Source organism: Hylobates moloch, unplaced genomic scaffold (assembly GCF_009828535.3).
Source record: "Hylobates moloch isolate HMO894 unplaced genomic scaffold, HMol_V3 SCAFFOLD_18, whole genome shotgun sequence".
NCBI classification, from domain to species: Eukaryota; Metazoa; Chordata; class Mammalia; order Primates; family Hylobatidae; genus Hylobates; species Hylobates moloch.
The window spans coordinates 72,968,230-72,991,163 of NW_026652293.1; the positions used below are offsets into that span (position 1 = coordinate 72,968,230).

Below are 22,934 nucleotides of genomic sequence, written 5' to 3' on the forward strand. Positions count from 1 at the left end.
ATAGCCTGAAGAAAAAATTAGATGGCACTCAACCCGGGGTGGCAAGTTGAAGAGGTTGCTGACATTTGGCAAAATTTGGAGTTTTAATAAGAAGAGTCAGCACAGAAGCTAGGATGCTACAGAGAGTAGCTAGGGTGCTGGTTTGCCAGGACCACTGTCGGGTAAAACAACTTCTGTCATGAGGAAACCATGTAAAAGTGACCACGTAAGAAGGCTTGAACAACCCTGCTGCAATGGCAGACCCACTCACTTCAAAGAACAGATAGCAAAGGCTATAAGGGTAAAAGGAATAGTTTGCTCAATTCATGGGATATTGTCGGTTTACCACTCATATCAAAATTTCATCCAGATATCACCAAGAAACACAGATGTCAATATTTTTTAAAAGACCTTTCAAGATTCTTGTAGAGCTGTGGGACAAGTCATGAAGAAGGCTAGCCCTCCCAGGGCAGCGTCCCCAAACAGCTGCGTCTAGTGGGAAGATAAAGGGAAACATAATCTATACTATAAAGCAAGCCATAATGCCGAGCCAATTAGTATACTTCCTAACATCACCAACAGTAACTTTGCTTTAGATCTTTAGAAAACTTACATCCTGTGAGCCAAGAGCGGTGGCTCACGCCTGTAATCCCAGCACTTTGAGAGGCCGAGGCAAGCAGATCACTTGAGGTCATGAGTTCAAGACTAGCCTGGCAAACTTGGCGAAACCCTGTCTCTACTAAAAGTACAAAAATTAGCCGGGCGTTGTGGTGGGCACCTGTAATCCCAGCTACTTGGGAGACTGAGGCAGGAGAATCGCTTGAACCCGGGAGGCGGAGGTTGCAGTGAGCCGAGATCGTGCCACTGCACTTCAGCCTGGACAACAGATCAAGGCTGTCTCAAAAAAAAAAAAAAAAAAAAAAAACAAAAAGAGTTACATCCTGAGAAACTTTGTTCACAAAATTCCACTGTTTTCTGCTTATTGTCTTCATTTTGGTCTGCTTACACACGATACTATGGTTGTCCACCTGATTTTCAGTAGTAATTCAATTTTGATGCCTCCTTAAATTAGGTGAATCAGTTGGTAACATTTGTTGAGCCTGCAAACTATGCCAGACTTGCGCTTACTCCTGTAATTAATAACTTAGATTCCATAGGTCTGTCATAGAAGAAACTATCCTCAGTGAATAGTAGGTAGAAAAAGAAAGTGGTTTGAACAGAAGGAAAACCCTTTAAACATGCACTCTAAACATAATGAGCTTATTCTGCTTCCAAATGTATCAGTAAGTGTTAACGTAAAAGATAAGAGCTTTCAGTTAAATTTATATGCAGGTGGGGTAGAAGAGATAATTGCTTAAAAATAAGCATATTTGAATCACTGTTCTTTTCCTTCAGACTAAGTCATATATTAAGTGATATTTACCAACAACAGGCTTGCTCAGTTGGGAAGACTGTAAAGAGGAAACTTTTTTTCTTAACTTTAGCACATCACACAGAACTTCCATTCGCGCCCTTCCCTAAGTCCCTACATTCCTCCTTTTACCTCTAATCTAAACCTGGTCCCCTAGAAAAGGGTTTGAAACTTATTTACACTAAGGTTCAAAATGAAAAGAGTTGTGTTTCCCCTTGTGCGATTATTTTCATCATGTCTAGGATTAGAGTCCTCAATGGGAGTGTAGATGGTGTGATTTTAGACATCAACAAGATGGGACTGATGACGTTGTCACTTTGGAGAAGCTGGTCCGATGCACATCAGGTAAGCAAGTGCATCGCTGTCGGAGAATGGCTTGGTCCTGTCGTGGAGGTCACAGGCCAAGGATGCTGGACACCCTCCTTGTCGCTTTCTTCTGCTAGCATAGACCAGAATATAAGCTGGTGAGATGCTTCCTCAGACAAAATGTTGAGATGGACTAATTCAGATGCTTTGCTCCCCAAGCATCCTCAGAGTCCCGTCTAACACATGCTCCATGAGATAGAATTGTTTCTAGATGACATTATCAACAACAACCCACTGTTTGGTGGCATTATGTGCATCTGACATGCCCAGAATGAGCTTTCCTTCACTCTCTAAGTATCTCATAAAATCAGCCAGATCCATTTTTTTTTCTTCTTTATCCTGTGCTTGTCATGTCCTAGAACTACGTGATGGGCTTTGGGTTCACACTTGGTGACCCTACATTCACGTTAGCAGTGTTGCGAATGGCAGTTTACAAGTGCTCTTGACTGCAGACTTCTCAGTTTTCTAAATCATTTGCTTTTAATAAAGGGCTAAGGAAGAACACGTGGCAGGTGAGAACGCTGCTTTGCCCATTGACTTCCAAAATCTATTACCCTCTTGGCAAATGATAACCAGTTTGCTTGAAAAGGAAAACCATTGGTTGGAGTTGTTTGCAGAACAACTCTGTTCCTTTCCTTAGTGAGGGACCAGCTATGTACTTTTTAGAAACAGTGAAAAATGAAAATGCAGAATTTCTTGTATAAAAATCATTTCAAGACAGCAAAGCATTAAAGCAACCACAGAGTCCTTCTAAGGGTGGCACCCCATCTGACATCTGACTGCCCAAATGCACACCTGTGCCCTGCTTTGGTGTAAACTTTTTTTTTTTTTTTTTTTTTGAGACATAGTCTCACTCTGTCGCCCAGGCTGGAGTGCAGTGGCGCGATCTTGGCTCACTGCAACCTCTGCCTCCCAGGTTCAAGCGATTCTCCTGCCTCAGCCTCCTGAGTAGCTGAGACTACAGGTGCCCGCCACAATGCCCGGCTAATTTCTGTATTTTTAGTAGAGATGGGGTTTCACCATGTTGGCCAGGATGGTCTCCATCTCTTGACCTCATGATCCACCCACCTCAGCCTCCCAAAGTGCTGGGATTACAGGCGTGAGCCACCACACCTGGCCTGGTGTAAACTTTATATTTTCTATAGTTAAATGGAAAAGTATTTCAGAAATGTTTTGAATGCCCTGGGACATGGATAGGAAATGCCAGTGTGGTCATTTAAAAGTGTGAAACTTCTTGTACAGTTACTATCAGTGTGAGTAGAACCTCAAGTGGAATTACAAATACTTAAAATGGGATGCTGTTCTCCAACCTGTTTCTCGCCTCTGTACTCCTATACTATTTACTATCAACCTCAATGGCTAATCCTATACTGCCTAACAATATGTCGATTTTATACCATTAATTTTTTGATATTTGCATATTGCTGTTGTTGTTGTTGTTGTTGTTTTTAAGAACCACTCAGTGTTGGTCTTTCTCAATGGGATTAGTGTCCTCATATCTGGTATAGCTCTCACTTTTAACGAGCCACACTGCCTTTCCCCTCTTTGTGTCTGCTAAGTATTTGCTGACTTGACTTGTTGCATCATTACCTTTGGAACAGACAGGGAAATTAGAACTTAGCCTAGTAAAGTAATGAATATGTTTTCTTCCATAACTTGAGTTGATCATTGTAGGTAATAAAATCCCTGCTCTGAATACCTCAAAGCAAAAAGAGAGAGACAGAGAGAGACAGACAGAGAGAGAGAGAGATTGTATTTGTTTAGACAGTCAAAACTCAGAAGGGCAAGAGTGGAACTTGCCTGTGAAGGCCTGAATGCAGAATTCTACCTGCTGTGAGTGTTGTTAGTCAGCCGCATGTGTCTGTACCTGTCTCTTCCGTGATCCATGTGTCTTTTTAAATGTCCTCTCTATTCTTTCTCCTTCTTTTTCCTCTTCTTTCTCTCACCCTTTCTTCCCAACCCCCCACTGCTCTGTAGCTTAGCTTTAACTTCCAAGCTAGGCTGTTCCTTAGCTGTCAGCCACTGCCATGGCTTATATTCTCATAACCCAGGAGGAGAGAGCAGTTTCCATATCCATCTGCAAAAATACCAGGGAGGAACCCCGAATGAATTGTGTCCATCTCTGGATCAGCCCTGGTGGTACCGTGGTTAGCTTAGCAGTTCACAAACCTGATCCTGAAGCAAGAGAAGAGTGTTACCACGATTGACAGTTCCCTTCAGAGCAGTGTTTTTGAAGGAAGAACAGTTTCCCCAAAAAAGTAAACAATAATCTGGCCTAATTTATTAAGCCTTTAAAAGTAAGCCATGTACTTAGCAAAATGTCTTAGCATGGTAGAAATAACCTGAAAGATGATGTTAATGGTGTCCTTGAAATTTTTCTGGTAGAATTTTCCTTGGACTAGTTTGGTGTATATAGATTGAAAAATATCCTTAAGGTTTTAAATTCTGTATAAATTTTTCTCATGCCACTATTTCTAATTTGTGTCTGATTACAGAGTGATAATAATAACTCTATTTTCTTACTTTGTCCTGATGACTCATATGATTTGGTTGATATATTTCTCGAAATAGTGAATTTCTACACATCCGTGTCGGATAGGGCTGCTGTCTTTCTAGTCAATGTGTTTGGATTTCTAAGTTAGCTCTGCCACTTACTGGCTCCAGAATCGTAGAAAGTCAATTATTCTTCAAGAGTCAGTTTCCTAATCTGTAAAATAGAAATGATAATACAATCTTGCAGTGTTATCATGTAGACTAAATGACATAATGTATTTGAAGTATATAGCACAGTATCTACCTTCTGAATGCCTATACTGTTTTTCCATCATTTAATAAAAATAGTATCCTGGTCATGGCTCCCTACGAGGTGATATAACATTGCTAAGGCACATTAAGCATCTTAAGAACATAGTCTGTAACACAAAGTATTATTGTGACTCAGTTACATTCTTGGTTAGGCAAAATATCTTAGTTGTGAGTGCAAGGATGAACTTTTGTTTGAAAATGTTCTTGTAACCTATCCCTCCATATCTACACTAGGTGATACAATGGACACAAATCAAGTGATCTTGTCACGAGTCAGAAAAATTCTTTTTTCATGTACTTGGAACTAGACATGTACAGTTGTTAATAAGAAATCCTCCTCTTTTGAAAAAACAATCTAGACTTGTCATCACTGAGCAACACAAAACATGTGCAAGTATGTATTTTTTAAAATTTCAATTTGTCGGCTGGGCGCGGTGGCTCACGCCTGTAATCCCAGCACTTTGGGAGGTCGAGGTGGGTGGATCATGAGGTCAGGAGTTCAAGACCAGCCTGGCCAATATGGTGAAACCCTGTCTCTACTGAAAATACAAAAATTAGCCAGGCGTGGTGGTGCACGCCTGTAATCCCAGCTACTCTGGAGGCTGAGGCAGAAGAATTGCTTGAACCTGGGAGGCAGAGGGTGCAGTGAGCTGAGATCACGCCACTGTACTCCAGCCTGGGTGACAGAGCAAGACTCAGTCTCAAAAAAATTTCAATTTGTCTGTATTCACCAGAAGATGGGAAGGGAGACTAACATTTATTCTACCAAGCATCTCCCTAAGGTCTCACAGAGCATAGTTGTAGTGGGTAAGGAAATAGGCGATGATTCATCTCTTATTTTCAGGAAGGCATTGGCATGACTGTCACCTAGCCACTAATGAGGCTCTGAGGAGCTGGGATACCAAGAGCTGTATTAATTAAAAGAAAGAGGCGCAGATTGATTGAGAATGTGTGTCTTCTTTTTACCCTGATTGGGAGGCTATGGTCTAGGTCCTGGGAAGGAGGATTAGGCTTCCAGACCAACATCGCTTCTTACTTTGCTGTGTTGTAAGTTGTGTTCAGCGATATAACCATGTGAAGCTACCTGTGATTATTCACTCATTCCGTATGGAGTCGTACTGGACACTGAGATGTTCAAGTACATTCAATGAAGGTCTCCTCTCCTTTGAGCTAGCAGTAGAGCACTGGTGGGTGGATCATGCAGTGGGAGGAACCAGGAGCGGGGATTAAGGAATTCTGCCCAGAGGACTTTTGACCTAGAACATGGAGCAAGTGTAGGATTTTCATAGACAGTCCAGAGAGCTAAGGGCTTTTAGGCAAGAAGATCTGGCTCTGGCCACTGGGCCCCCAAGCTCATAGTGTGTATTGTGGCCTACCATTATTTCATTTTTAGTCGTCTTGAGACATTTTAATTTAATAAATCATGACATTAGTAAGGGTTATGTTTAAAGTATTGTCTAACTTAATTTACTAGTTTATTTTACTTTGAGACAGGTAGTCTTTGATGATCCAAGAGAAAGGATAGCTGCTTCTCTAATTGCACAAGCATGTGGCAGTCAAGTCTTGTTTCAGCCCAGCCGAAACCTGTAATTAGAGGAAAATAATTTGAATGTTTATCCTTAGAAGGTTATGCGTTACATTGGCGAGCCCCTCATGCCTTTTTAACATTTCTGTTTCCATGATTTGTATTCAAGTGAGCTGTATGTTCAGATTTATGTTATGATATTATTGGAATCAGTTTAAGAAAGAAGAGACCATTTTCAAAGAAATTGAAAATACATCTGAAGAATGGAGATAAGGAAAGTTTATTCTTATGGAATAACGTACTTGCTGGATACCTAAGCGAAACTGCCTCTTGGACTGAAAGGTAGCATTCTTGCATTGCATGATAAATGAATTTGGCCAACCATTCACCCTTTTCATTCAGGCATCAATTTTTAGAAAAATGACCCATCAAGAAATCCTCTTCTCAGTGCCAACTTTCTGTAACCAAAGGTTTGGCAGGAGAGTCGACAAACAGAACGGTCGAAATAGTGGCCAATGGAGGCTGAGGGTGTGCAGAGATTTATCTGTATTCATGAATTGGAGTAACGAATACACATTAAGACAGTAAGTAATGCATTCAACAATTATTTATGATATGTATGTCCTACTATATGCCAGGCAACATTCCTGGCCATGTGAATCTTTTCTCATGAGAGAAGCAGACAACAAAAAGTAAGCACGTATTTAAGTCACAAGCTGAAATCAGTGCTATGAGGAAAATAAACAGGGAGTCATCTTGCAGAATCCAAAGGGAGGAGGTTCATTTAGAGAGGTTGGTCAGAGGAGGCCTTTCTGAAGAGACAGCATTGCTGTGGACACCTAAAGAATTCAAGGGCACAGCCCCGTGAAGGGGCACAGTGGGGAGGGGGTAACATGGTGTATGAGCATTCCAGGCAGATGGCAAGGATGTTCATGGCGATGTGGCAGGAGAGATTAAGCACTTCCCAAGAAAGATGGGGGCCATACAATGAATCTGATAAAGCAAGCCGGGGCCTGAGCATTCAGGCCCTGGTAGGTCGTGGTAAACATCGACTTTTACTGTGCATTCAATAGGAAGCCATCAAAGGGTTTTTGTTTTTTTTTTTTTCCAGAGAGAAAATAACCTTATATGATACATGTAATGAGAAGATTATTGGCTGCCAAATGGGTAGTAAATTGGAGAGTGGAGAGTGTTAGTAAAAAGCAAGTTAGAAAGTTATTTTAGTGACCTAATTGAGAGCTAGAACTCTGCAGACTGGGGTGAAGGCAGTAAAGATTGTAGAAAATAGGTGAATTTGAGATATATTTTGGAGGAAAATGTACATAGATTTGCTGTTCACAGGTTCCTGGATGAACCAGTTTTGGGAATCAGAAAATTGTAAATGTCAGCTCAGATACTGAAAAGCTAATATTCACTAGGGTGCTAGAGATCAAGAAAGCAGGTTTTTCCTTTCTTCTAAAATGCTGTAGAAAAAGAGCTGAGGAAAGATATGAAACCCAGGATATTAAGATATTTACTTTGTAAAATTTAGTTCTTTTTAAAAAATGGAAAGCCCTAACGTGAAGATTAGCTGGGAAAGGGCTTTGCGTTTGCTTCTTTATCTTGCCGTGTTCCAAGAGATGTTTTTAAAACTTTGGGAAATCTTCAAAATCCTCAACATGGCACATGGATACATATGTAACATACCTGCACATTGTGCACATGTACCCTAAAACTTAAAGTATAATAATAATAATGATTTAAAAAAAAACTGAAGAAACTCTCAGTAGGTAGTTCTAGAGAATCTGGACGAAGAGTGTGGCTTGTCCAAAGATGTTTTTAGTTTGGTAAGGATTTGAACATTGCAGCATCTTTTAATGAGTGTGTAGATACTTGTAAGGTATCTGAGCAGTTTTTAATTCCCCTTTAGCATTTGCTAAAAGGGTTTTTTGATGTCTTAGCAAAGTTTGCAGCAGAACTATCCTGGATCAAAATATACTCCCTGGAGTGAAGATATTTAAAGTTACTCCTTTAAAAAATAACATCATGTGGCTTATGTGGGCCGAAAACAAGATCCTATTCAAGCTAGATGATGTTATTTTTTCAGGGGCAATTTTTAATTTCTTTAGGATACTTTCAAATGATGCAATGGTTATAATCTGCTAGAGGAAGTACAGACCTGTTGAATTTGAATAATATCAAATTAACGAGCTGTTAGGTTTGTGTGGACCTCTGCTAGAGCCTGGATTTTTAAGATAATCAAAAATGTAAGGAGCCAAAGGCTTGCCCATGGCTCATTCCCACCATGACATGCTCCGTGCTAACTCTGACACCTTTGGGCAAAGGAATTCCACATTCACACACTCCTCCTGTTCGACTTTAGGATTTCAGCTTCACACACCACGCCTGTTCCCATTAGGGGGAGTGGAGCTTTAGAAAAATGGAAAGTGTTTCTTCTGCACTTAAACATTAGCAGCCTTAGGGCAAATGGATAATCAAAGACTATTCCTGAGAGATGAGGGAAGAGATTGCCTCCGCCAAGAGGTATTGATCCCTACGGCAGGGTTGAAGCTAACAACAGATGTTAGACCAAGACATGTTAGTAGTTATTTTATTTGACAGACAGCAATTCGCTCACCTGGTTTTGGCTGCTGGACTCTGGTTAAGGTTTAGAAGCAGCTGTAATAAGACGTTAAGCTCAGTTTTAAAAGGAATTATTTGTGAAAGCATGTGCTCGGTGTGTGTGTGTGTTGGGGGATGTTGGGAGGTTGGGTACCAAGAATGGACATCCGTATTGAGGTACTTTGAGAATATATATTTCAATATAGGACCTACAAAAACTAAGATAATATTCAGGCATCTTGGACAGAGAGTGAAAAGAAAATGGTCCTAAAAAATTTAAGTAGAATGGCCAGTAAACACATGAAAAGATACTCCACGTTGTTAGTCCTCAGGGAAATGCCAATCAAAACCAAAGTGAGATATACTTCATACTCACTAGGAAGGCTGTGGTAAAAAACACAGACAGTAACAAGTGTTGGCAGATGATGAGAATGTGCGGAACTCTCATACATTGCTGGTGGAAATACAGGATGGTTTTTGCCATTATTTTTATGGCAAAAACTGCAATTACTTTTGCACCAACCTAATACGTGGGGCCTGAATGTAAATTAGTCTTTGTCAGGAAGTGGAGTCTCAGGGTACAGAGGGAGAAAAATGGAGGGTGACTGCTAATTAAGTTTCTTTTGGGGGGGTACAAAATGTCCTAAACTTAGATGGTTTTAGAGGGGTGCACAAACCTGTGCATCTACTAGAAAAAAAATTGACGTTCACTTTCAGTGAGTGAATTGTATGGTATGTGAATGATAGCTCGGTAAGGCTGTTTTGGAAGGAAGAAGAATTAAGTAGAATTCACACATTAGAGTTACATTAGAGTTCTAAGCATAAAAGTGGACCACAATTGAACACACTGACAACCTTCAGTGATCTCTATTCAGAGTGTTCACAGTTTTGAAAAATCTAACATTGGTTCCTCTTCTTCCTGCCTGGCACAACTGCTATTTCCCCTGTACCCAAGTAATTTTGTATGTACCCAAGGAAAGCAAATCTTGTAACTAAAACATGAGTATTAGCTAACAGCATTTGGGAGATAAATCTGCTGGAAAAAGCTGTTTTAAAAAATTGTACAGCTCATTCCAGAATCAAAAAGACCATTATCAATTTAGATAATTAGTCATTTGCAGTAGTTCGACTCTGTAGTGATGAAATAGGCTGGCGCTTTCCCTATGTAAACCCACATCAGGAAATCTAAGTCATGTTTTAAAAATATACATACATGCAAAAAATACTATATGTATGCGTATATATATGTATGTGTGTATGTGTTCTGAACAATTATTCATCTATTGTGAATAAACTTTTTCAAATCTAATCTCCATGGGAAGAGTCCTATTATTCAAGTTTCTATAATACCTAGGACCTTTATTGCTAATGGAAAGAGATAAATACTTAGAAAGAAAGAATCTGGTCAGGTGCTGTGGCACACACTTGTAGCCCAGCACTTTGGGAGGCTGAGGGAGGGCGATTGCCTGAGCCCAGGAGTTCAAGAACAGCCTGGGAAACATAGGGAGACCCTGTCTCTACAAAAACAAACAAACAAAAATTGGCTTGGCATGGCAGCGCACACCTGTGGTCCCAGCTACTTGGGAGGCTGAGGCAGGAGAGTCACTTGAGCATGGGAGGTTGAGGCAGCAGTGAGCTGTGATTGTGCCACTGCACTCCTGCATGGTCAACAGAGCAAGACCCTGTCTCAAAAAAATAGTAATTCAATATGATAAAAAGTGGTTAACTGGCAGGGTAGGGTGGCTCACGCCTGTAATCCCAGTACTTTGGGAGGCCAAGGTGGGCGGATGGCTGGAGCCTAGGAGTTGAGACCAGCCTGGGCAACATGGCAAAACCCCATCTCTACAAAAAATACAAAATTTAGTTGGGCGTGGTGGTGCCTTCCTGTAGTCCCAGCTACTTGGTGGCCTGAGGTGGGAGGATCACTTGAAGGTCTGGGCTGTTGAGGCTGCAGTGAACCGAGATAGTTCCACTGCACTCTAGCCTAGGTGATGAAAGTGAGACCCTGTCTCAAAAAAAAAAAAAAAAGTGGTTAAAGTACATAAAAGGAAAATGAATTTGTCTGTCTTTGCTATGGGTAAAGATTTGCATCTTTCACTTCTGTTTAATGAACACTTCACCCTCTCTCCAGAATCCCTATCCCCCCAGTACCCACTTTCCCTGACTTTCCTGTGACTTTCTGCTTGCTGACACTGGGCCCCACTCCATGGCCTTCTGACCAAGTCACTGCTTGGGCTTTTTGCTTGCCATACAAGGTTGGCCTTAGAAACTTGAACCATGGGCAGCTGCTAGGTCATGAGAAGAATTTTGAGCCCATGGAAAGGAAACTTGTTTAAGGCAGACAATACTAGAGATAGACCTTTGATACGGTACTTTCTAGCGAGCAGATATCCAGTGAAGATTAACCATGCTGATGCTGAAGAACTGGCTGTAGAATTACAGTGCAGTCTTGGATATTGACATTTCTAGTTCATTCAAGTTTCCATCGATTAAACCACAATCATCGTGGCAAATTAGGATCATGTAGCTTGGAGTTCTTTGGTTTATGTGAAAAGCTATTGTATACAATTTGTTCCTCCTTAAAGGGACATGTAAATTGTCATCATTATTTAAATTATTATGTATATGTGCTATTTCTTTTTCCAGGTTTATTGAGGCATAATTGACAAATAAAAATTATATGTATAAGGTTATACAATGTGATGTCTTGATATACATTTTGAAGTGCGTATCACAATTAAGCATTAATGTATCCATCAACTTTTTGCAGTAAGAATACTTAAGATCTATTATCTTAGCAGGTTTTAAGTGTACAATACATATTATAGGTACTGTGCTGTACATTAGGTCTTTAGACTTGTTCATTTTATAACTCAAAGTTGTAAGTATTCTTTGACCAATATCTCCCCATTTCTCTTACACTTATTATAATGTCACATCAAAATTAAATTCTAAAATTCTTGGTGTTTTAGGACCTATGATTTTGCAATTTTTAAGAGTAATAATTCTGCAGAGCCAAATAAATGAAAACAGCATTACAGCTAATATAATTCCTAAAATGACGTAAAACATTTTTGTTTTACAATTTAGACTTTCTAATTATAACTATAATTTATTAATACATAGATTAAATTATTAATACAACAGAGGTCTATCTGCACAATCCCTTTGAATATTGTCTTATATAAAGCCTACGAGCATTTTCATTTCATTTCATTCTATTTTGATTTACTTTGCGTTTGTTTCCTAAGATCTATAATAAAACACCTAGGATCCCAGATACCTTGAATGTCTAAGTCTGAAAACTTTATGTAATCAACCTCGTCTGTCATTTTATCTTGTTGGTAATACTAAACATTCCCTAACTAATCTTTTAGCATTGTCTCCATCCTCTCCCACCCGGCCCCAGCCACGTTCCACCTCCGATTGATTATAGAGGTCGCTCCCTTCCTTTAGGGCCAGCAGCGAGGCTGGCACCCGAGCGTCATGCTCTGTATCTAGATGAAAGAATGTGCTCCTGGCCAATGTGGCTCCATAGCTCATTGATCTCTCTCTGGAGAAAGGCTGGGATGTCTCCTTGCACATTTCTTTTTTGAATGATTTAAAACTTGATGCTGAGCTATATAAAGTTCTGTCTGGATAGCTGTGCCTTACAGAGGGAGGGTCATCCTGAAAGATGCCACTTCTGCCTTTATAAAAAGAGCATGCAGACCGTTCCTAGGGCAAGCCACCTCCACCATGGCATTGTGTGGAATTAGCTAATGGTTATACCTGGCAAAGACAAAATGAAGGTTAAGAGGACAACAGAGGTATCCTTGTGCGACTGTCCGGTCAGAAAGGAATTCAGCCCTATCCCTTGGAGTTATATGCAGATTCAAGTTGTCTGGTTTTTTGTAAGGAAATATTAATTTTTAAAAGTATTTGTCTTGGCCGGGCACAGTGGCTCACGCCTGTAATCCTAGCACTTTGGGAGGCCGAGGCGGGTAGATCACGAGGTCAAGAGTTTGAGACCAGCCTGGACAAGATGGCGAAACCCCGTCTCTACTAAAAATACAAAAATTATCCTTGCACAGTGGTGGGTGCCTGTAATCCCAGCCACTCAGGAGGCTGAGGCGGGGGAATCACTTGAACCTGGGAGGCGGAGGGTGCAGTGAGCCGAGATCACGTCACTGCACTCTAGACTGGGCGACAGAGCAAGACTCCGTCTTTAAAAAAAAAAAAAAAAACTGTCTTGGGGAGGACAGAATTGCAGGTGTGTTGGCTGAGTCTGTAGCTGTTTTGCTGTAAGCAGAATAGAATCAGCATCATTAGGTCAGTACCAACTCTTTTTGGGCTTTACAATATTCTGCCCCTGCAGTGGTTCTGGGGATGAGCTGGGAAATTAGATGATCAGAGTGTTCCCCAGGAGGAAATGCCAGCAAGCCGTGTTAGAGAGGCCCACCTGCCTGCTCCCCAAGAGGGGCCTCATCCCCTGAGTTTCATTAACCTAAAGATGACCTCTGCCTCCACTAACTTAGGAGTCACCGGGAGTAGAACTAGTAGAGCAATAGAAGAAAGTGCGCTTATAAGCCTAATATAGTAAAATAGTGGGTAGCAGCACCAGCAGTGAGACGTGAAGGAAGTGTAGTGTTGGGTTGATTTTTAAATAAACAGATAACATCTGTCATTATATTAATGATGTAGTATTTTGCTTTGTATATTTTGGCACTATTAATATTTCTCTTGTTTTATAACGGGCATCTAAAGTGGGCTGCATTTACCGTGACTCTGAACAATAAAAAAACTTAAAATTCAGTTATATATTGGGAGGCCAAGGTGGGCGGATCACGAGGTCAGGAGATTGAGACCAGCCTGGCTAACACAGTGAAACCCCGTCTCTACTAAAAATACAAAAAATTAGCCGGGTGTGGTGGCACTCGCCTGTAGTCCCAGCTACTCAGGAGTCTGAGGCAGGAGAATCACTTGAACCCGGGAGGCGGAGGTTGCAGTGAGCCGAGATCATGCCACTGCACTCCAGCCTCGGTGACAGAGCAAGACTCTGTCTCAAAAAAAAAAAAAATTAGTTATATAGCCATTCACTCTGTTTCAAAAGAATATATTGAATATTCATGACTCAGGCATTCATTTAGAATTTCAAATACCCAGAAGTGAAAGTTGACAGGCAAGAATCCCCACTCCTTTAATTAGTCAGAAAAAAGTGGTTCAGAGATGAGCCTCTAAAATGTATTGAACAAGGAAAAAGGACAGAGGTAAAAGTACTAACTCTTTAATCTTTAAAATATTCTAATGATCAGTATATTTAGATAATATAGATTTTTGCAAAAATTTTATCAGAAATAAAAATGTATTCCTAGATCTGGGATTATTTTTTAAAATTAACCTCTAGGTTCAAATTCCTATAGCCTGAGGGTGAATATTTTTGGAAAGTGATAAAATTCCATTTGGCCACTTTAAATTTTTCCAAGTGTTCGGGGGAAGTAAATAAAATGAGACATAAAAAGGAAAAAGTATGAAAAAAGTAGAAAAAATAGTAGAAAAAAGTATGTCATCAGTTAAGAGATTTCATCAGTTAAGAGAATTTCAGGTGCTCACAGATAACTCAGTAGCTTTCATTATCAACATCTGACTAGCTATAGATATTAATACATTCTTAAATTCATGTGCTGTTTTTATGACAGAAGCAGTCATAGTTCTGTACTGAGTGTGTATACAAGTTTATTTCCTACAACCTCTGATTAGTTTTCTTAATGTTTTCGTTTTACAAAGGCTGAATAAGGTACGTAGTAAGAGCACGTGCTTGTAGGTTAAAAAGATTTGAATTTGATATATATCTCTGAGACCACCCGTGTAACCCTTGACAAATTAATGCACTCTCTGAACCTGTTTCCCCGTTTGTAAAATGAAGGTACTATACGCACCCAATTCCTGCAGTAAATTAAAGGAGACACAGAGTATAAAACATTTAGCATACGCTTTCACATATAGAAACTTTTCCGTTAATGTTAGTTGCTGCCATTATCATTAATATATTAATGTTGTTTGAAAAGCAATAAACTTAGCATGAGAAAGACTTAGCACTAAATAAATTCATAGAAGCCAAACCCCACATAATTCTATTCTACCAACCACCCTTCCTTAGGTTTGTATTCCCAAACATGAGTCAAAGCATTACCAATGATAAGCCCTTTGACCTTGGGCAGTTATTTAATCTTAGTCAACTTCAGTTTTCTAATTTAAACAATCGAGATATCAATCACTAAAGTACACAGTATTGAGGCTGTTAATTATATTAAGCGTCATAGTCCCAACACAGTGAATAGTTCATCACAGGTGCTGACTATTAAAATTAGTACCAATGGTGTTTTAGAAATTACTACTATTTTTACAAATGAGCCCAATGTTTTTCTCTCCATGAGTAAAACAGTGAGGAAGAACTGGACAGAATGAGGAAGAGCTTGGAAAAGGAGGAGAATGAGAGTGAGTATTAATGAAGCATAGAGATGAGGAAGAATAATGGTGCTTAAAAATGGAAGGCATAGAACACATAGAAGGTAAAAATCACTGGAAATAACTTCTCTATGAGGGAGTTTATATCTTTTTGTATTAGCAGCATGATCCGCCATTGCACTCCAGCCTGGGAGACAGAGCAAGACTCCATATTCCTATCTGAAACTGGAAACGTTCTGAATTCTTTTTTTTTTATTTTATTTTTTTGAGACGGAGTTTCGCTCTTGTTGCCCAGGCTAGAGCGCAGTAGCACGGTCTCGGCTCACCATAACCTCCGCCTCCCGGGTTCAAATGATTCTCCTGCCTCAGCGTCCCCAGTAGCTGGGATTACAGGCAGGCACCACCATGCCCGGCTAACGCTGTATTTTTAGTAGAGACAGGGTTTCTCCATGTTGGACAGACTGGTCGTGAACTCCTGACCTCAGGTGATTCACCCGCCTTGGCCTCCCAAAGTGTTGGAATCACAGGCGTGAGCCGCCGCACCCGGTGGAAGAGTTCTGAATTCTAGAATCCATCTAAGCCCTAAGAATTTGGGCTAAAGGATGATAGAATGACTGGCTGGCCGACTAAACTATGTATTCACTGGCCCTCATTCTGCTCTCTCTAGAACCACACAGATAAATCCAATCCTTTGTTCCATGTAATAAATCTGATATTTAAGGTTAACTATGAAGATTCTACCAGATTTTCTATTGCCCTGACATAAATCCTTTGTCCTGTTCATTGTTTTGGAGTCTCTTGGACTTTTCTGATTCATTTAGCTTCCCGCTTACCCTGGGCCTCATCATCTGATAGTTCAGCTGTACCAGCACTGGTACTATGATTTATACAATAGATTACACCTCTGAACTTCTCACCATCTCCCAGAGTCGGCAGGCCAGAGCCTTCACACCTCTTGCTCTGGGAAAAGTTCTCTAAGCTGCGCTACTTCAAAATCAGTGTTCCCCAACCTAAGGTAGATTCTCTGAGGAATGGGTATCCTGAGACAAATCCTGGGAAGCATGAGGGGAATGGGAAGTCAAGAGCATTTTCATTCCAATTTCCATTTTCCTCTCTAATCGTTCCCCACACTGCCACCTCCCACATTCTTCAAACGGTAAGCACCACTTCTGCGTGCTTCACTACGAATGTATGACTTGTCCACATACTTCCCTGAGGTCCTTCAGTATGTACTTATTAAGTGTCTACTCTATACTAGGCAGTGGAGTTGTGAATAAAACCAAATTCCTGCCCTGGTGGAGCTTACGTTATAGAAGGGAGGTCCAGACCATCAATAAATATACAGCGAAGCTCCAAGGAAAAACAGAGCAGGGCAAAGAGAAGACAGCTATGGGAGGTGGTTTATTTTATATAAGTTAGCCAGACAGTGCCTCTGAGAGGTGATGTCTAAGCAGGGACTTGGAGGTGAGGGAATAAGCTAGTGGATATCTGAAGAAAGAACCTTCCAGACGGATCAAGCATCGCATGCAAAGCTCAAGGAAGGAGCATGTTTAGTCAAGTGTCCAAAGTGGCTGGAACAGAGTGAGTGAGAGTTGAGAGGTAGAAGATGAATTCAGAGAGGGAGCATTGGGGCCAGAGTATGTAGCCTAGTGGGCCAAGTGAGGTCAGGCCTTTAAGAAGGAGGCTATCAAGGAAGAGCCGTGCACACTACTGCTAGTGCTAGGGTGAGAAAGATGAGGACTGAGAACTGATCTCTGGATTTGGGATCTTGGGTGAATGAGTGACATCCACAAGAGCAGTCTCTGTTGAGTGGTTACGGACAGACGTCTGATTAACTGGGAGCACAGGAAGCTGGGGCAGTGACTCTAGGTAACGCTCTTGAGGCGTTGGTATATGTAAAGGGTCACAGTGGAAAGGAACGCTAGCAGGAGGGCAAGGGAATTAGGGTTTTGTTTTTGTGTTTATTTTTGGTCGTGGGATAAACAGCGTATCTGTCACTGGATAGAAATGATCCAGTAAAGGAAAAATTGTGACCTTTGTTCTCTCTTAATATGTGTGTTTCCTTGATTCATTCCTGACTCGTATCTCCCACATCTTATCCCTTAATTAACCCATTCTTCCTCTTGCATAATTCCAAATTATTATGATATAAATAGCTTTGTTGTACTCTTTTATGAGTTTTACAGGGAGGAAATTGCATAAACTCTCTATAAACTAATTTCTATGTTTAAAAGCCCTTAAGTTCTCCCACCCCATAGCCTGACCAAAAAAGTCTTACTAAACAAAAATAGGATACAAATGATCCATACACATCATCCTGGCTAGAGAAGTGTCGAAAACTACAGTGTTGTTAGAACCAACAGAGCTTAAGTTTCTATCTCACTGGCTGTAATAAAAAACTTTTCTGAGCTATTTGAAACAAAAATCACTAAGATTAAGAAAATATCTTAACAAAGGCGGAAATAGTAAAAGGATGTTTGCTTGAAAAATGTCAAATGTAATAAACAGCACTATTCTCCAATAATAAAAGATGAATTTGGCTGTCAGATACAATTTTATAATAGCTTTGACCATCATGTATGGCAGGAGTATTTTTTTTTATTTACTGTCATTGAGTTTGTGGAACCATTGATTGTTGTTTTACTATTTTGTTAAGGAAACCTAAAACATTCTTAGAATGTACAGAAAGAATACGGTCATTCTTATAGGATTGAAGGGCATATCAAGTGAGCTGCTTTTGTAAATACCATGAAAATCCAAGTCTGACTGGAATTAAAATCATTTCTACTACAAGATGCAGAAGAAAACCAAACTCTCTTTTTTCTAAATCAGAGACTTAAAAATATTAGTGATGACCAATGTGATTAGAAGCTTTAAAATCCTAACATGTATACGAACAAAAATATTCCTATTTTCAGAGACTTAAGCATATCATCTGAGCATTGAAAAAAGCTCTTAATAGTACCTTTCAGATTTCTCATCTCTTTTCGCATGCCATATTAAATTCCTTGTGGAAGAGTAGGAAAGAAAGCTACTCTAAATTTTACAGAATAGAAGCCAGTCTCTTTATTTACAAACTGGAGTGTGAACCTTGCTGTTTACTCATCTACCCCCTCAAGGAATTGTATTGTCCTTCCGTATCAGCACAGACCATCACAGTTCCAGGATTTGTCTGAGATGCTAGCCACCTCAGACTGCTATTCACTAGAGACTCTTGTGATTGTGATTTAAGATTGTAGGCCAGGCGCAGTGGCTCACTCCTGTAATCCCAGCACTTTGGGAGGCTGAGGCAGGCGGATCACGAGGTCAGGAGTTTGAGACCAGCCTGGCTGATATGGTGAAACCCTGTCCTACTAAAAATACAAATATTATCTGGGTGTGGTGGCACGCACCTGTAGTTCCAGCTACTCAGGAGGCTGAGGCAGAAGAATCTCTTGAACCTGGGAGGTGGAAGTTGTAGGGAGCTGCTATCGTGCCACTGCACTCCAGCCTGGGCGACAGAACAAGACTCTGTCTCCAAAAAAAAAAAACCAGATTGTAGAGGAAGTATGCTAACTGTCCTTTCTTCTAGATTTTTCATTTTTAACCTCATATGAGATTAGATCACCAAAAAACTACATGGCATACTTGAAGTGTTTGTAAGCATTACTCTCCTCAGAAATGCTTTCACCAAGTTAAAGTTTCATCTCAGTTTTCATTGAGGATTTGTGTGGGAAGGAAATAATTGGCCATTGGAAAATGTCTGTGTCTTCTACATTTTCAGATTTATACTGACTACAATTCACATCCTTTATTTAGACAATCGTGTCAAAAATTCCTCCTAGAAATTAGAATCAGGAGAATGTGGTGGCTGTGTTTTCTTTTCCGGATGAATCTGACAAAAAAAAAAGTATGTGAAAGCTTAGAGGATTACGTAAATAAGCTTGCCTGGGGGGTCAGATATGTTTCCTACAGGAAGCTAATTTTGAGCTTAACCTGAAAGGCCTCATGGGAGAGCACAGGAAAAGGAAAAATGAATAGGCAATCCCAGGGGAACAGATTAGCAAAGACGTCCCATAGGACTGGGGGGTGCTTCTGTATTGCTGGAGCCCAGGGAACACTGCAGAAAATAAGGGGAGATAAGGTGAGTTGGAGCCAGACTGCAAATGGCCTCACAGACCTCGCTAAGGAACTTTAAACAATTTTTGCTTGGCAAATGAGTAAGTGGCTCAGATGATTCCCGTGTTTGTAAAGGAAGGATAGATTTCACACATGGAGGCCAGTCTGCAGGGTACGGCACTGGTTCAGGGGACGTGAGAAGGCTTGAAAAACAGGGACAGTGGAATTAGAAAGGTTGAGACAGATTTTAATGTCATTACTGAAAAATAATTAACAACTTGTTAACTATTTGCGTATGCATGGAAGGGGTGGGGAAGAGGGAGAGAAAAGATTCAGAGGTTTATCAAGGAACTGGATGGATGGTTTTGAATGGTTATGCTCTTAACCAAGGCCCAGGTGGGTGAGAGGGAGGAGAATGTCCTCTAGGACCTGGAGCTTGGGAGAAAGGTCAAGGCTAGAGGATTGGATCTAAAAGTCTTCACCGCAGAAGTGGTAGTTGGAATTACAAAGTGGAAAATTCCTACAGATACTATGGAGGCCAGATTAGAGTCCTGGAGGGAAAGCATAACATTTGAAAGGCAGCTTAATAAATAAGCAACAGAAGAGATTAAGGAAACATGTCCGGAAAGATAGTTGGAAAACTCAGAAGTTCTCTGAAAACCGAAGGATAAGTGAGTTGTCAAGAATTAGGGACCAGTGGCCAGGCCTGGTGGCTCATGCCTATAATCCCAGAACTTTGGGAGGCTGAGGTGAGTGGATCACCTGAGGCCAGGAGTTCGAGACCAGCCTGGCCAACATGGTGAAACCCCGTCTCTACTTAAAATACAAAAATTAGCAGGGCATGGTGGGGCACGCTTGTAATCCCAGCTATTTGGGAGGCTGAGGCACGAGAATCACTTGAACCCGGGAGGCAGAGGTTGTAGTGAGCTAAGATCATGCCACTGTACTCCAGCCCGGGTGACAGAGGGATACTCCATTGAAAAAAAATAAAAATAAAAAATTAGGGATTAGGGACTAGTTAACCATTTCAGAGTCGTGAGCATGGTGGAGAGTAAAGACTAGAAATCAGCAAGTAGATTTGCCAGTTAAAGGAGGACTGGTGGCTTTTTGTGACTAAACACAGAAAGAGGCAGATGTGTGTGATTATTTGTATGTGCGTACAATTTATTTTGTTTTGTTGGTTTTAAAATGAGTGCACAGCAGCGTTCATCCACACCCATCATTACTAATCTATAGCCATTCTAAAATTATGGGGGAAGGTTCTTCATTTCTGCGGGAGCTCACCCATGAGTCACAATGTTCTGCATCTTATAGAATCGTAGACAGTCATCAAAGAGATTCAGCTCACAGGGAATTAATTTGATTGGTTGAATGTGTTTTCTTATGAGTAAATGATCCTCTCAGTTCTTTTCACCCACATATACCCCACAAAAAAATGGTTTCAGGAAACACAGATACACAGAATATCTGTGCATTAATTTTATGTTCATGGGAGGAATACATCTGTGGTTTTTGGAACATAAGTATAGATACTTATCTAATTGTCAAGGAGTCCTAGATTTGGACTATGAATATTCTGTAAAATTCGGCTCCTGTTGTTGATAAAAGTGGCAGGCCTGCTTCATGTGTTACTGTGAAGGGAAAGTAATACGATGTTTGTAAGGCATCCGTGCTGGCCCCGGACCCCCAGGGGGCTGGGGGCGGACCCCTCTGGACCCCACAGGACGATGTCTTACTTCTGCACTGTCCATTACTGAGCCACACTCCTGTAGTCCCTCCAGGGCTGACACTTGCATGAAGCAGCTCAAAGATGTTTTTAAAGCTTGATTTTCTCTGTGTTAGGAACTACTTTGTGCTCATCGAGTTGTGATTCCTAATCATCTGGGGTGCAAACAGTGTTTTCTCTGAGAAAGTCAGAGATTCTCAGTGATGAAATTTATAAATAGGTGCCTGAGGAAGCCTTATAAGTTTTTTTTTTTGAGATAATGGTAAGTGACTTGGGGTTGATTTTGTTTCCAGTATATCTCAGGGGTTTTGTGGTTTCGTATGTGTGTATTTTAAGTCACTGAGGTTATAAAGGAGAGAACAGAGAATTAGGAATAAACTTCACCAAATCACCTTTAATTCCAAAAGACATCAAATAAACTTCCCCAGATCACCTTAATTCCACAAGACATCTAATACTTCTGTCTTTACCTGGAGAGAAAGACTCACAGCTCCTAAGCTGGCTCTTCTAACCAGCCTTTGTCTAGAATCTCCACCACCTCTCTCTCTCCTCCCCACACACTCCCCACCTTATGCCCTCCGTGTGTGTGTGTGTGTGTGTGTGTGTGTGTGTGTGTTTCTCTTTTTTCTCTCCTTCTACTTTTGGGTAAAAAAAGCTTTAAATTTATTAGCAGACCTGATGGCCTTATGTTTTAGTAAAGAATATTGTGAACTGGTAGTAATGATCATTGTATCTGCTTTTAGTTTACTGTTAGCAGATCCATCTCTGATCTATCAGGACCTCAGACCTGTGACATCCCAGCTCCACAATGCGCTTAACGTCTCCCAGGCTGGGAGGTTCCATTGGCGAACAGGGCTACTTCCAGCAAGCCAAGCTGCAGCCAGCAGGAAATGAAACCGTCTGCCACAGATACTTATTTAGACCAAGCTATTAATGTTTAGTGGCAGAAAAGTGGCTCCCTTTCTCATTCGATTGAATGATGAAAGCATGTCTGTTTCCGTGATAAGACTGTGGCCAGCTTGGCGTTCAGTCTGAAAGGTGGATGAAGATATTCCGCCTGCATAGCGGGCTGCAGGGATGTCTGGTTTCTTTCCTCTCTATCTGTGCCAGAGTGTATCTCCCTTCTTCATCTCACAAACCGTTTTTAAACTTAATCACACTGAACTTTTGTATATGTTTGCCTGACAATAAATGGGTCTGGGGTTACGTAGGGAGAGTGTAGAGAAAAATACATCTTTATTAGGAGAGAAATGAGAAACCGCTGTCGTTGTTTAAAATAACCCTTAGTGTAAATGAGCCCAGTTATAGTGAGGCCAAAATGGGAGAAACTTTTTGTTGGTTTTGAAAAATACCAAAATAAAAATAATGGGAATTTAAAACGAGTTGTAACAAATTCTGTAATGAAAAGTGTTTTTTATTCTCTCACATATTCCTCTCTTATATCATAAACCTTAAAAATATTCTAATTTTCCTAGACTCAGGTTTTTCTTTGCTTAAGAACTTACTTTATGCTTAATGCCCTAACCAAGTGAAGCTGTTACCACTTCGAATGTTTGCTTGTAAGGAATAAAAATTCATATAGATGTTTCAAAATTTATTTAGCTTCTCTTTAAGTTACATTTACAACTTTATTTTTGGAAAATAAATTTATTATAAAGATTTTTTAAAGGTAAATTTAAACTTAAGTTTTAATAATTAAAGATGTTTTATTTTCATATGGTCATTTTTGCCCAAGGCCTAGAAAACAGTTTCAACTGAGAAATAACCCTATAGTCATTTTCTGCACCAAATGCTTCACACCTCCCAGAGGTAGTTCTCTGTAGCATCACAAACTCTGTCATTACCAGTCAACAATTTCACACTTTTTTTTACCTTGATAAGCTTGAATTTCAGGTTTTATATTCATTCCAGCATTACTCTATCTTTATGGGAACCTGTTGAATAAGCCAGTTGGAGGATGCAATATCTTAGAATCT

General features: G+C 40.4%; 1 protein-coding gene across 1 annotated transcript in view; it reads left to right on the forward strand.

Moving 5' to 3' along the window:
* The window catches only part of FMN2 (formin 2), a 389,644-nt gene that overhangs the window by 358,217 nt on the left and 8,493 nt on the right, over positions 1-22,934 (forward strand). The window lies entirely within an intron of this gene.